The sequence below is a fragment of the Barbus barbus genome (genome assembly GCF_936440315.1).
Source record: "Barbus barbus genome assembly, chromosome: 36".
Lineage (NCBI taxonomy): Eukaryota > Metazoa > Chordata > Actinopteri > Cypriniformes > Cyprinidae > Barbus > Barbus barbus.
The window spans coordinates 26,653,344-26,667,186 of NC_136714.1; the positions used below are offsets into that span (position 1 = coordinate 26,653,344).

General features: G+C 34.8%; 1 protein-coding gene across 1 annotated transcript in view; it reads left to right on the plus strand.

The window, feature by feature from the left end:
• The first annotated feature begins 478 nt into the window (after nucleotides 1-478).
• Nucleotides 479-13,843, plus strand: part of LOC306856345 (zinc finger and BTB domain-containing protein 7C-like) — a 28,706-nt gene continuing 15,341 nt past the window's right edge. The window contains exon 1 of the mRNA XM_079395578.1: nucleotides 479-654. The gene's annotated coding sequence lies outside the window, so the exon portion shown is untranslated. The remainder of the gene's footprint in view (nucleotides 655-13,843) is intronic.

The window sequence follows — 13,843 nt, forward strand, 5'->3', positions numbered from 1 at the left end:
GTATAAAAATGTTATATCTCGCAATTTATATCCCACAATTCTGACTTTTTCTTCTCAAAATTATGAGTTTACCTCTCAATTCTGAGAAAAGAAATTTTATTAATTGTATTGAATTGAATAACCTTGGAATTGCAAGAAAAAAGCAATAAATTCATTACATTTGTTAAAAACCTTCAACAACACAAACACTTTCCAAATCAATGCAGATAACAGATGAGACTCTGTGTGTGCGCATTTAATCTGAATGTAAACGTGTTGATGATCATGTTGCTATCAGTGCATGACAGGCTGCCAGTGTCTGCAGGTAAACCGGGAGTGTGTGTGTGTGTGTGGGTGTGTGTGTTTCTCTCCTCCCATAGCGAGGTGCATGTCAGGTGGACACGTGCGGCTGGCTGCCAACATACTTTTGGTTTGGAGGGAGGGCTGGGTGGGTGTGAACTTTTGTTTAGTGTCTCTCTCTCTCTCTTTCTCTCTCCCTGATTCACGACACACCTTCTGTGCAAAACGCAACTCCTCGGCTTATCTCTCTCCCCCTGTCGCTCTCTCTCTCTCGTCTGTGTTCACTTTCACATGTTTGAGTCGGAGGATAGCAGTCTGTTTCCTGACAAGCAGAGACTTCTCTCCAAGACGCAACTCCACCAGCAACACCTAAAGGTCAGCAACCACTACTGTCTCTCTCTCTCTCTCTCAGTAAGTTTGTTTCTATCGCTGCCTGTCTGACTGCTCCATCACTGTCTGTGGTGAAATGTAAAGGGTTGGCATTTGATGGCATTTGTTCACTTGTCTTGTGCATCTGTCACTTCTCAGAGTGCATGTAAAATACACTAGATAGCGCGGGACACCCCCACCCCCTCGTTCTCATCGTCACTTTAATTAGAAAGTCTAATACAGTAAAATGAGCTGACAGGTCAGGGACGGGAGTCTGATGCTATCGCAGCATCACTCAGTGCTGCCCTGCAAGAGAACTCGCGTTTTAGACACATCGGGCTTTGGCGAATCTCGCGACAAACATTAGCGATTACGCCATTATAGCAACTAGACAAAAAATGGATGAGAACAAAAATAAAACTGAAAGGTAAAGTTTATATAATAAGTCAAAAAATATTCACATTTGTTTTCGGTTTCGAGAGTGATTACTTTCAAATTTAATGTTTAAAACTTGAGAGTCTGATCATAGTCAATATATAACTACAAAATTAGTAAAGAATTGATGGTATTACCACAGTACTGTTTTGTAAAGGGACATATTATTGCATATTTATAAGGAAAAATATAAACATACATCAAAAACTGACTATATATATAAGTTACAGTAACTATAAAAGGCTTTATATCAATTTTAAAAAACACTCAATAAATATATGGATCATTATAAATGTAAAACTATTTCTATTTACTAGATAGATAAAAAAAAAAAAAAAAGTATGTTCCTGTTTGACCTGCAAATTAATTTAAATATAATAATATATTATTTACATTATATAATAAATATAATGTTTCCATATTTTAATGTTGCAATTATCTTTAAACATAGTATTTTCTACCTAAAATCAGCTGTAGGTAATTGGCTTATATTTGACCATAATCTGATTCAGAAACATTATTTGTGATGCTTTATAGGATATTAGAATGACTTGCACTGTTTCAGAATTGAAAAGATTCTTCAGAAACATTTCAGTTGAATTAAAAAAATTCTAAATTCTAAAAATGTAAATGTAAAGTAAACATTCTAATGAATTTTTTTTTAACTGCTTTGAAGCCTGATCAGCATGTTTTCACTATCTGCTGTGACTTTTAGTTTGCGTGAACTGTACATTCGGTGAGACTGTGAGCGGCGCCGGTCATGTCTAAGATGGAATACAGGAAACATCATTCATCTGTTCTCTTTGTGATCATAAGCCGAGACTCTATCACTTCAGCTAAACGCAGAATGAATCTGAGGGCTTAAAGACTGAAATATTCAAGCGTGTACATTCAATGCACTCGGGTAAACTGTGTGACTAATGTATAGACTTCTCATTAAAACAACACAGAGGGAGAGCTTTGTTCGGTGTGGTCAGGGACACAGTATATCAGGTGAATGGGCAGATGACCGCCCGTCTCAATTATTCATTCATTTTAATTGTGGCTGTGGCGGGTACCAGATTTCCTTTCAATGCCAAGCAGCTGCTTTCAGATCCATCACGGCATGTTGGAGCAGCACTGATTAACCCCACGCCAACAGGCCGTGATTACATAAAACTCCTGCGTCCAAAACTCACCATCACTCTTACATACTCGATAGAGCGGGAAAGAGCGGAGAGCAGAGCGAGGGAGTGAGGTTATGCCGGGATACGCACCACGCCTTTGTCTGTCGAGTCACTAGGACAAGGTTTATCAAAGTTGAACCTGATCCGAAGAGCTCTTTTGTTACACGCTGGATACTTTTACACTGCCGTGTTCTCAAACACTGGAGAGTGCGCTGTGCTCTGTGCGCTCTCACCGCGGGAGGGTGTGGGAACGAGGGAACCAGAACAATGATCTGGATCTCAGCGTGGTTCTAGATCACTGCTGGGTACGTTACCGTATGTCCTGCACACACACATGCTCAGAGAGACTCCTCCTACAGACACACACACACACAACTCAGAACAACATTTAGTGTTTAAAGTAACTTAACTACACATTTCCATAACAGTAGGACATTTAAAGGGTCAACATACACACACAGTGGTGAGAATGTATGTACACTACTGTTCAAAGAGTGAGATTTTTTTTTATGTTCTTGAAGAAGTCTCTTCTGCTCACTGAGGCTGCATATATTCAATATAAATATGGTAAAATCAGCAATATCTGGAAATAGTATTATTATTGAAAATAACTGTTTTCTATTTGAATACATTTTAAGATGTAATTTATTCCTGTGATGCAAAGCTGAATTCTCAGCATCATTACTCCAGTCTTCAGTGTCACATGATCCTTCAGAAATCATTCTAATATACTGATTTGCTGCTCAAAAAAACATAATCAACGTTTCTGCTTAATATTTTTGTTTAAACTGTAAAAAAATTTTTTTTCAGGATTCTTTGATGAATAGAAAATTCAACATCAAAAAATTACAAATTACTTTACTGACATTTTTGATCAATTTAATGAATCCTTGCTGAATAAAATATACATATAATTTATAATATATGAGACAATGTGGTGTCAAATAGAGACTCTTTACATCTTTAGCAGCTAATATTTTATAAAGTAATCTTTTGATTATTTTATTATTGTACAAAAGTAATTTGGACCCAAAGAAACCAAGTACTAATAATGATCAGAATGGTCAAATAAAGAGGAAAACTGTTCAGAATAAACAGAACGACTATGTGAGGTTAAAAAAGAAAGATAGAAAGAAAGAAATACAAGAGAATTTATCTGGCTTGCAATGTTTTAGAGATCAGAACTAAAATGTCAAAAAGAACAAATAAAAAAGAAAAAAACTAAACTATTAAGGTCAATTAATCATGACCTAACAATTCACTTCTGCTTTTTATATGCATTTCATATTTAACATTTAACCCAAGCAATTGATGTCCTACATATATGTGCTAGTTTCATTATTGCAAAAAAAGAGCCCCAAAAGTGCGATTATTTAATCACATCTATGCACCATCTCTATCGGTGCTAGTTTCATTATCACAAAATAACCCCCCTCCGGCAGATATAAACCCTCACATCCGGGTCTGGGTTAATTTTGTGATGATGATCATTGACCAGCCGATAAGCACTCACAAAAGAAAAGTATTTTAGTTCAGATGGACAAATCAGTTAATTTAATTCAGTTAGTGAGAGAAAAACAAACATGTGGTTTGTTACTAAATCATTTCCCTTCCAGAAGTATAACTTGGAGACACGCAAACCCAGCCTCTTCTATGAATGTGTGCATGTAAGTGTGTTAATAAGCAACCTAATAAGAAGCATTTGACCAGTTCACAACCCAAAGAGAAACTTAGGGGATTCACATCCGCTCACACAACTTGTTTCTGATGACAAAGATGCCCTACACACTCAAACAGAGAATCAAATACTGCCTGTCTATATGTCATTTTCCTTCCTCTCTCTTCATCTTCAAAAAAGCCTGTGTGGTGATTTGGGTAAAGCTCATGTTTCAAAGCCTGACTAATGTCCTGACCTCACCTTTAAACACACGGAGACAGTTAACACTCACTCTGACAACGTTCTGACATGAAAAACCAGCTATTAAACACCTCACATCTGATGGATTCAACAGTTAACAATGGATATTCACAGCCATCCACCACCTTACCTAATGTTAATGTCATAGCATGCTAATTTTAATAGCAATTCAGCAGGTCACATGGTCATGTCATTTCTAAAGTCCATCACTATGGCCACGGCGAGTGAGCCGAGCTGCTATTTATAAACTCTGAGCTCTGCGATTATAGGAACTTTCTTTAAGAATTCAACAGGTGTTTTTCTTTAGCTGCTCCTACACATCACATGACTAATCGCCCATCAAAAACAGGAAATTAATCACAAACTTGGGTCAAAGGCTTCAGAAAGAGAAAACGTTTTATGCTCATACAATGACTCCATACAGCTCATCCGTTCCATATAAACAAAACTGATGATCGGTTTGTCAGAATCATAATCTGAACTACAATTACTATGTTTAACTAAACTTTACTGTTCTATAACTAGACTTTACTTTACAAAAATATAACCAGACTTATTGTAATAATACTTTACTGTTCTATCACTAGACTGTACTTTATTATAACCAAGCTTGATGAGTGACTTGATTAGACTTACCAATAATTAGACCAATAACTATCAAATTTTATTAGATTATTACTAAACATGACTGGATTCTACCAGAACCATACTGTGCTGTCTACAATCATGCCTGATTATTTACTATACTATAAACTTTTATATATCAAGACTAATAAATACCTAGACTATAGCCATTTTTATTAGACTTACTATAACCAAATTTACTGTTCTATCACTAGATTAGACTATAGCTGTATTATACTTCAAGTTAATACTATAAACTATACAACTGTGCTATAACTACTCTAATAAGACATAATATAACTAAACTTTCTATTCTACCACTAGACTAAAACTAGACACACTTTACCAAAACTGATTTGAGTTTATTATACTATAAATGTTATGGTTCCATAACTATTACACCATCGTTTACTCAAACTTTATTCGATTCTATTATACTAAATTTAACTTTAGTGTAACTATGTAACTCTTTATTTTATATGGTAGCACTTTATTTTACAGTCCTGTTCTGCATGTGCATACTATGTACTTAGTATAGTAATTACAACAACTGGGTAATAACTAGGTACTAACCTTCAACCTAATCCTAAACCTAACCCATATATTTAGCATAAATTATCCAGTACTTTCTAACAGTAGAGGTAAGTGCACAACACTGCACTGTAAAATAAAGCGCAACCTTTTATCATAATATACAATACTATACTCAAACTTTATTAGGCTTCACACACTATAACAAAACTTTACTGTTCTATAGTTAGACTACACAACTAAGCATTACTATCTTGCACTGTCGTGTCAACTTTACTTTACTATGACTGTACATCTTTGTACGGTAACAGTTTATTTTCTTTTAGCTGACACATCTTTCTTTTCATTTAAGCCTGATCTGATGTGATTTCATCTGAACGCTTTGGGCCTGTGTGTGTGTGTGTTTGAGTGATTTCCTCTGGTCTTCTATGAAATGTGAGAGCAGCTGATTGGGGAGCATCTAAACTCCTGTAGGTGTTTCCTGTGTGAGAAGAGTCACTGTAACCAGTGGCAACTCCCAGACTCTCTCCTCTCTCTGTTGTTCAGGGTAAATTACAGAAACACACACACACACATGTTTGACATGTTCACACACACAGTACTGAGGGCGATGCACCACAACACACGTTTACGTAGAAAGACCGAGCTCAGTAAAACACACACACACACACACACACAGAGACAGAGGGAAAGCGGGCCGTTTTGTAATGTTGCTGTAAGATTTTGGTTTTGAAACTGGGTCCACCCACTGGTGTGAGAAAAGAGGAGAGGCACAGAGGAGGGGTGTAGGGAGAGAAAGACAGAGAGAGAAATTAGTGTGTGGGCTATCACTCACTCACTCTCTCAGTTTAAAATAAGGACACATTGATCCACCCACCCCAACATCACACACACACACACACACACTCAGACCGGAGCAGATACCTCAGCAGAAGAGTTTAGGTATCACAGCGGCCTGATGGACTGACAGTGTGGTTGTAATGTGTGACAGCAGGAAGTGCACATGATTGAGGAATCATCTCAGAGTTTGGTAGCTGCAGGTTACAGTGTTGTATCTGGATATTGTTGACTTTCAGTGGCTGATCCGATAGCTTTAGAGAAGTCTGGCTGATAAACAGCTAATAGACGATGACAAAAGTTAATATTAAATATATTAAAATTAAATAAGCACATTTTACACAATATTTATTCCAAAACAGAAGGAAATGTCTTGGCCTGATGGATAGTACACAGGCTGAGCAACCCAAATTAGTTCCAGCTTGGGCAATTTTTCAATACAGTTCCCCATTTTTGTCAATTTCTGTCTTATTTCAGTCTGACACCATCAATGAAATACAATGAAATGTATTAATGCATTTATAAATGATAAAATATATAAAATATTAAAATGATATATGTATTCATATTATATATATATACTCTCTGTATATATACACTCACCTAAAGGATTATTAGGAACACCATACTAATACTGTGTTTGACCCCCTTTCGCCTTCAGAACTGCCTTAATTCTACGTGGCATTGATTCAACAAGGTGCTGAAAGTATTCTTTAGAAATGTTGGCCCATATTGATAGGATAGCATCTTGCAGTTGATGGAGATTTGTGGGATGCACATCCAGGGCACGAAGCTCCCGTTCCACCACATCCCAAAGATGCTCTATTGGGTTGAGATCTGGTGACTGTGGGGGCCATTTTCTTAGCACACTTTGGGCCCCTTAGTACCAATTGAGCATCGTTTAAACGCCACAGCCTACCTGAGTATTGTTGCTGACCATGTCCATCCCTTTATGACTACAGTGTACCCATCTTCTGATGGCTACTTCCAGCAGGATAATGCACCATGTCACAAAGCTCAAATCATCTCAGACTGGTTTCTTGAACATGGCAATGAGTTCACTTTACTCAAATGGCCTCCACAATAATATTCTTGGTTTATTTTTATTTCTGGTCTCAAATTTTCTTCTTGTTCTTAATTTGGTGTATTAATATTTTGTTTATTTTTTCTTCCTGCCCTTAACATCAACCTGCCAAAAAGGACTACGGATGAAAATTAGCCAGTGTTGGCTAAATCTGGTGCATTTTACATATTGTTTGTGTTATTAATGTGCATTGTCCCTGATTAAATAAATGAAATTAAATGAAATGAAAGTCACCAGATCTCAATCCAATAGAGCACCTTTGGGATGTGGTGGAACGGGAGATTTGCATCATGGATGTGCAGCCGACAAATCTGCAGCAACTGCGTGATGCTATCATGTCAGTATGGACCAAAATCTCTGAGGAATGTTTCCAACACCTTGTTGAATCTATGCCATGAAGAATTAAGGCAGTTCTGAAGGCAAAAGGGGGTCCAACCCGGTACTAGCAAGGTGTACATAATAAAGTGGCCAGTGGGTGTATATATACATTAACACAAACACATATACATTTTTTTTTATAAAAATAAAAATAATTCTATAAATGTATTTTTATATATATATATATATATATATATATGTATGTATGTATGTATATACATGTTTTTATAAATATAAAAAAAATTGTTAAAAACTGTTAAAAAAATGTAAAAACTGTTTTTCCTGTTAAATATATTAATTGTCCTGTTATTTGTCTGCATTCCCTGGTAAGGAAAATTAATCAGACAATATTTTGATATTTTTACATTTTATGATTTATTAACAGCTTTCCTCCTTAAGTCTACATTGCTCTCTTTTTTAGTAAAAACAAAAAAACAAAAACAAATATATATATAACTACGCATATCATGGTTCTGTTCTCATGAGGACTTCACAGACTTCTATGAACCGTGTGTGAGAACACGTCTGTGATATGTGCTTGAAATTTTTGCATGAAGCGACATATGTGCATACAGTGTGTGACTGATCACTATGAAAGCTTGCATCTTGTGTGTGTCTGTGTGTGTGTGTGTGCGTGTGTGCGCGCGTGTGTGTGAGTGCGCTTTGACAGACATCTGTCTCCTGTGCCCTGCAGCCTGGTTGGTTTTAATTAGGTAGAGCCAGAGGGCCCGAGGGCAGACAGGGGCTAGTCATAATCACTCACACACACACACACACACAGGCCAGCCTCCCCCTCACAATCCTCCACAAAAAATGTCCTTTCAGAAGGAGCATCTCAAAAAACACAAAACACACACCCTCACACACACTCCATCTGTCTCAAACACAAGTGTGAGATGTGTGTTTTACATGCATGATTAGTTTGATTAATGACATGTACATTTTGGTCAATTTGAGCACTTAACTGCCTTCAATGCCAGTATTCACACATGAACGCCAGCACAATGCCATAACCATGAGTCCTGACTGTCTGTTGAAGGTGTGTCAATTACTGAATCACTGTGGAAGTTAATTGGTTTCGATGATGCTAATTTGTAATTCCTGCAGCTCAGACAGCCGGGCATGGGTATGATTTCCAGGGAATGCATGAAGTAATAAAATGTTTACCTTGAATGCAATGGATAAATGCATCTGCTGAACTGCACAAATGTACATTTTAATTGTACAATTTAGCTTTTTTTACATTTTGACAGGCTTGCAGAATGAAACTACATTTCCCATCATGCTCTGAGGAATGATAAAGTGTGTTTGTTTTATACTTATTATCTAATTATGACTTGTAAATATGAATAAAATAGTTTAATTTTAAAATGTGTAAACTTTTACACACACACTAGCACTAGCACAAACATCACAAATCTTGTTTGATATGAAAAATAAAAATAAATTGTTAAACGTATTCTAATTACATAATTACGAAAGAGAAATAAATTGCACGTTTGCTTTATTTTAATTACATAATTAAGACTTCAGCTCAATCATACACAAATATATTCACTTCAACTGCACTAATGCACATTATTTGCACTCTATTTTGTTGTCCAAAAATCTCAAATCTTTGCTGAGATATGAAAAAGAGCAAGATTTTGTATTTACTTTATTCTAATTACGTAATTACAACTAGTAAACATTAACAAAATAGTTCAACTTTTGAATATGTAAACTTAAATATCAGCTGCACTAATGCACATTGTGCTTCCCTTTGTTGCACAAAAATGTCAAATCTTTGAGATATGAAAAAGAAAAATGCATGCTTATTTTATTTTAATTACGTAATTAATACTCCTAAATATACACAAAACAGTTCAACTTTTAAATATGCAAGCTTTAAACGTATTTTAACCCAATAAAGCATGTGTATGCATGTGGACATCCCACAATTCTCTCTTTAAGTTGCTGCTAAATCACTAAAAAAAATCACACAAATAAAAATAAGGTGGCATTTTGACACATTGGTGTTGTTTTTGGACTTTGATCGGCATGAAGTGTAAAAAAAAGTCTCAAAATTAAAGTCATTATCGATATACAGTCCACCACACACACACAGACTCACCGAATCAAAATCACAGATAAAGCACCTTTTTCAAAAACGTCCACTATATATGTGTGCGTGTGTGTGTAGAAGATAGCACAGAAACACAGATGAAACTGTCCAAAAGACACAACACTTCCAGTAAAAACAGGAGTTGGAGTGTGGAGGGGTTCACTGATGACCTTGTCGCATATTTTGGGCTCTCTATGTGTGTGTGTGTCGTCCTTGGACGACTGTTTCCCACCCTAGTGGGTGGGTTTGTCTGTAAGTGGGCAGAGATGACAAATTTTTCCCACAAGCCCACACCCTGGAACACCAAAGCCCCCACTCCCAGAATACATCTGTGCATGGCATCCCACACTGCAGATCCTAAGGCTAAGAAAACGGAATATAAAACTGACGAATGCATGCATCAGATTTGATCACCGTATCAAGAGTTAAAAGGAATTAAAGTTTTTGGTGCTTGACTATGCAAAAGTAGTTGCGAGTTGTGAGTGCTTGCCAGATTGTTGCTATGCAGTTGATAGGATGTTTGTGTGGCTGCTCAGTGAAATATCACTTAATCATTTATTTAGTACAAAGCACGCCTCTCCTCAACAATCACTGACGACACAAACGCTGTAGCACTTTGTGATAGAGGTTTGAATTCATCTATACATCTATGAGCAACAGTACTAGATATGCTTGACTTGGCAAACTAGAAAGAAAGAAAAGAAGAAAGAAAGAAACATCTGACCGTACTTGAAATGAGACATCACATGGTCACCAAACACACAAGTCGAGGTTCTGAATGTGTCTCGTCTTCGTCTGGATCCTGCTGTAAAATAAATACATAAATAAATAATTCTAAATGCATTTTAACTGCAAAAGATTTCTGATGAATTTGGTCTTCATGCTAAACAGGGTTATTATAGTTAACCAAAACGATGAAAAAAAATAACATTTTGGTTCAATTTGATAACTTCAACATATTTTAGCAAACTAAAAACGAACGAAAACTAATGACACAAATAAAAATGACAAAAACTACAATTAAATGAAAGCAGAAGATATAAAAAATAAAAACTCAAAATATGAATAACTCATCTCAATTATACTAAAATATAGAACATAAAATAACAATTAAAAAAATCATAAAAATATTTTTAATTTGTAGTTATTTTGAAAATTATCAGTTTACTATTGTTTTAAAGATCCCACATACCAAAACACCACAACGACAACTTTATTAATGTCCAAAGCTAAAAATGGTATTTAACCTTAAATCCTACTGTGTCATATTTGATATGCAAGTTTCTAAATGAACAACATGATCAAAACTTTGCACACAATCTACTCCATGCCTTCTGTTGTCTATCGATCGTTTATCAAGTGAAAGCTCTTTCTGGTGCTTCACGTGTCTTTTTGATTTCAAATCTTTACTGATTTTTATCAAGTAAACATAAGAATAGCTTTAATATTGTTAGTAATATTTCAAGTTGAACACTTAATCATTTTCAGACTAATCATGTTCAAATGTGACAATATGATCATCAGGCATTTATTTGTTCATCTCTCAATCAGCATTGGATTGCATTGCATTGGAGATTTAGAGCATTTCATTCATTTACATCACAATCAGAATTTCATCACTTTTTGGCCAAATTGCATATTTTTGCTTGAGTCTGAGCTCCATATTCTCATTATATCAGACTATATGAGCCATAAAAGCCTATGATACTCAACATAAAACAAACATGCAAACTTTTTGTCTGAAGGTTCATTAAAGTGTTCCATTTTAAACAAATGAGATTTTTTGGACTATTATTTCATATGTCAGGCTTTACAGGATTAAAAGAAGGTTCTTAGCTGAAGCACTGAAGAACATTTATTAAGAATATTTCGGCTTGGTCTGAAACGTTTTATGTGTGTCTAATACAGGAATCTGTTTTAGGTACAGGCAGAATCACCTGTCTGAGGTTTCTATGACAACTAACCGAGAATACCTACAAATAATGTTGCATGTGTGTATTTAACTTAATAACAGACACGTCCAGCTAACTCTTCATCTTCGTCATGTTCACAGCAGGACAAAGAAGTCCATCGAAATCACATGTTACCCAGAATCCCCCAGGAAAACGCTGGCGTTGGTATTAAGTAACTGTGCTGGTTGAAAAGCAGGTCATGATGAATCTGTCATAAATTGCATAACTAGGTGGATTCTTGATGTTGTCATTTAGGATATCCTGTCCGTGTTAAAGCGTCGAGTCATGATTTAAAGAGACAGACACGGCGGAAAAATGTCACAGTGCCAAAAAACACAAACGAGGCAGAGAGAGACTGTATTCGTTTTATGGATTCTGAAACAATAGATTTTAAGGAAACACACTCCCTCTCTCTTTTTTTCGCACAAAGACGAACTGTTTTTGTGAAAAGGTACCATTTCTGAGAGTACAATCTCTCTGTCTGCTTACAGAAATGCAGACAACATTTGCAGTGAATTGATTGGCTGATTGAACGTTTTGATTTTGATTGTGGCATAATTTGAAAAATCTTTGATTATTCACATCGTTTTGAATTTTTAGTTCATTTCTGACCGGACGCAAGTAGCAAATCAGACATTTTTACTGTTATTATTAAAGTAAAATTGTCTCATTTCAAGAAATCTGAAAGGTTTTACATTAAACTACAAATATAAACTAAATGAAGCATGTTGAGAATTGAGTGTATTATAGAATGAGGCTGTTCATCTCCATGTCCAGCTGTAAAAAAGAAAGATAAGAAACATTCATTAGTAGGATAAATGCATGAGAAATGCCAACTTTGACAGCTAAAAGGTTTTGTGTCAAAAACTACAACACTGTCAGATGCGTCAAATCACACCAATCACAAAAAAAATTATACACTACTTTCTATTAATTGCATCTTTCTAGCTCTTTTTAAGAGTATAAAAATTATTTGTTTTACCTAGACATAATTGCTTTAATTATTAGCTTTTATGACTTTGATGATATTCAATAAAAATTGTATTTATATTTTAATATAATATATAAATTAATATAATTATATATATATATATATATATATATATAACTTTTAAGAAAATACTAATATAATATTAAATATATTTTTTCCAAATTACAATATTTAAATTACATTCAGAATAATTTTGTTACCCCCCAGTCTCTGGAAATTGAAGTGTCTCAAATGGATTATTATTTTTTTTAATGTACCTGTATTCACCAATAAATAGTTTTTTGGCTTTCTCCAGCAAGTGCATGAAACACAATATAGCATGTAGAAAACCACATTAAACCGTAATCTTTCATCTTTCCCTTTTACCACATTAAATGACAGTAAATAAAAAGTGGGAATCAGATGAACGAATGTACTCGTCACACAACTGAATATAAGTTTACACATTAACTAACTGATTAGCCGTCAACCTCTGGTTTCAGTTTCAACGAAGGGAAATTGAACAGTCTGAGCTGCAATATGGGTCAAACCGCACGTGTAAAACAATCAACTTCTAATTAACTAGAAAGTCTCCATTCTGGCATTATATAACATATTGTTTAATTAAACTGACACATATGAAAAATATAAGCAGCAAATCTGCACGGTGTGCCACATAAACAATTCAAAATACTGCATACTACTCTTACTCAAGCATGCTTTTGCACTGCAGTGCTATTTTAGAATCATTGATGTACTATTATAACCTTTGTTAATATTTTGAATTAGAATTTAGGTTTATATTTTCTTAGTTTTAACTTTAGTTTCAGTAATTTTGTGGCATTTATTATTTCGTTTTTTAATGTTTTTCAATATTAGTTGCAACTGTTATTTTAGTATATACATATATGATATGATTTATTATATGATCAGAATGCCACATGCATACATGAATATAAAAGAAGTTATTGTAATTTGTTTTATTCAGTTTAAGATGCCAACTGGACCCCACTAACTGAATTAAATGCGTTGAAATCATGTGAAAATGTTTTTTTTTTTTTATTATTGCCATGCAGTGTTTAGTAATAATTTTAATTTTTCTATATACATTATTTTAATTTTCTATATTTTAATACATATATATATATATATATAAGTTCTAAAGAGATTATTACATTACATTTTACAAGAAAACA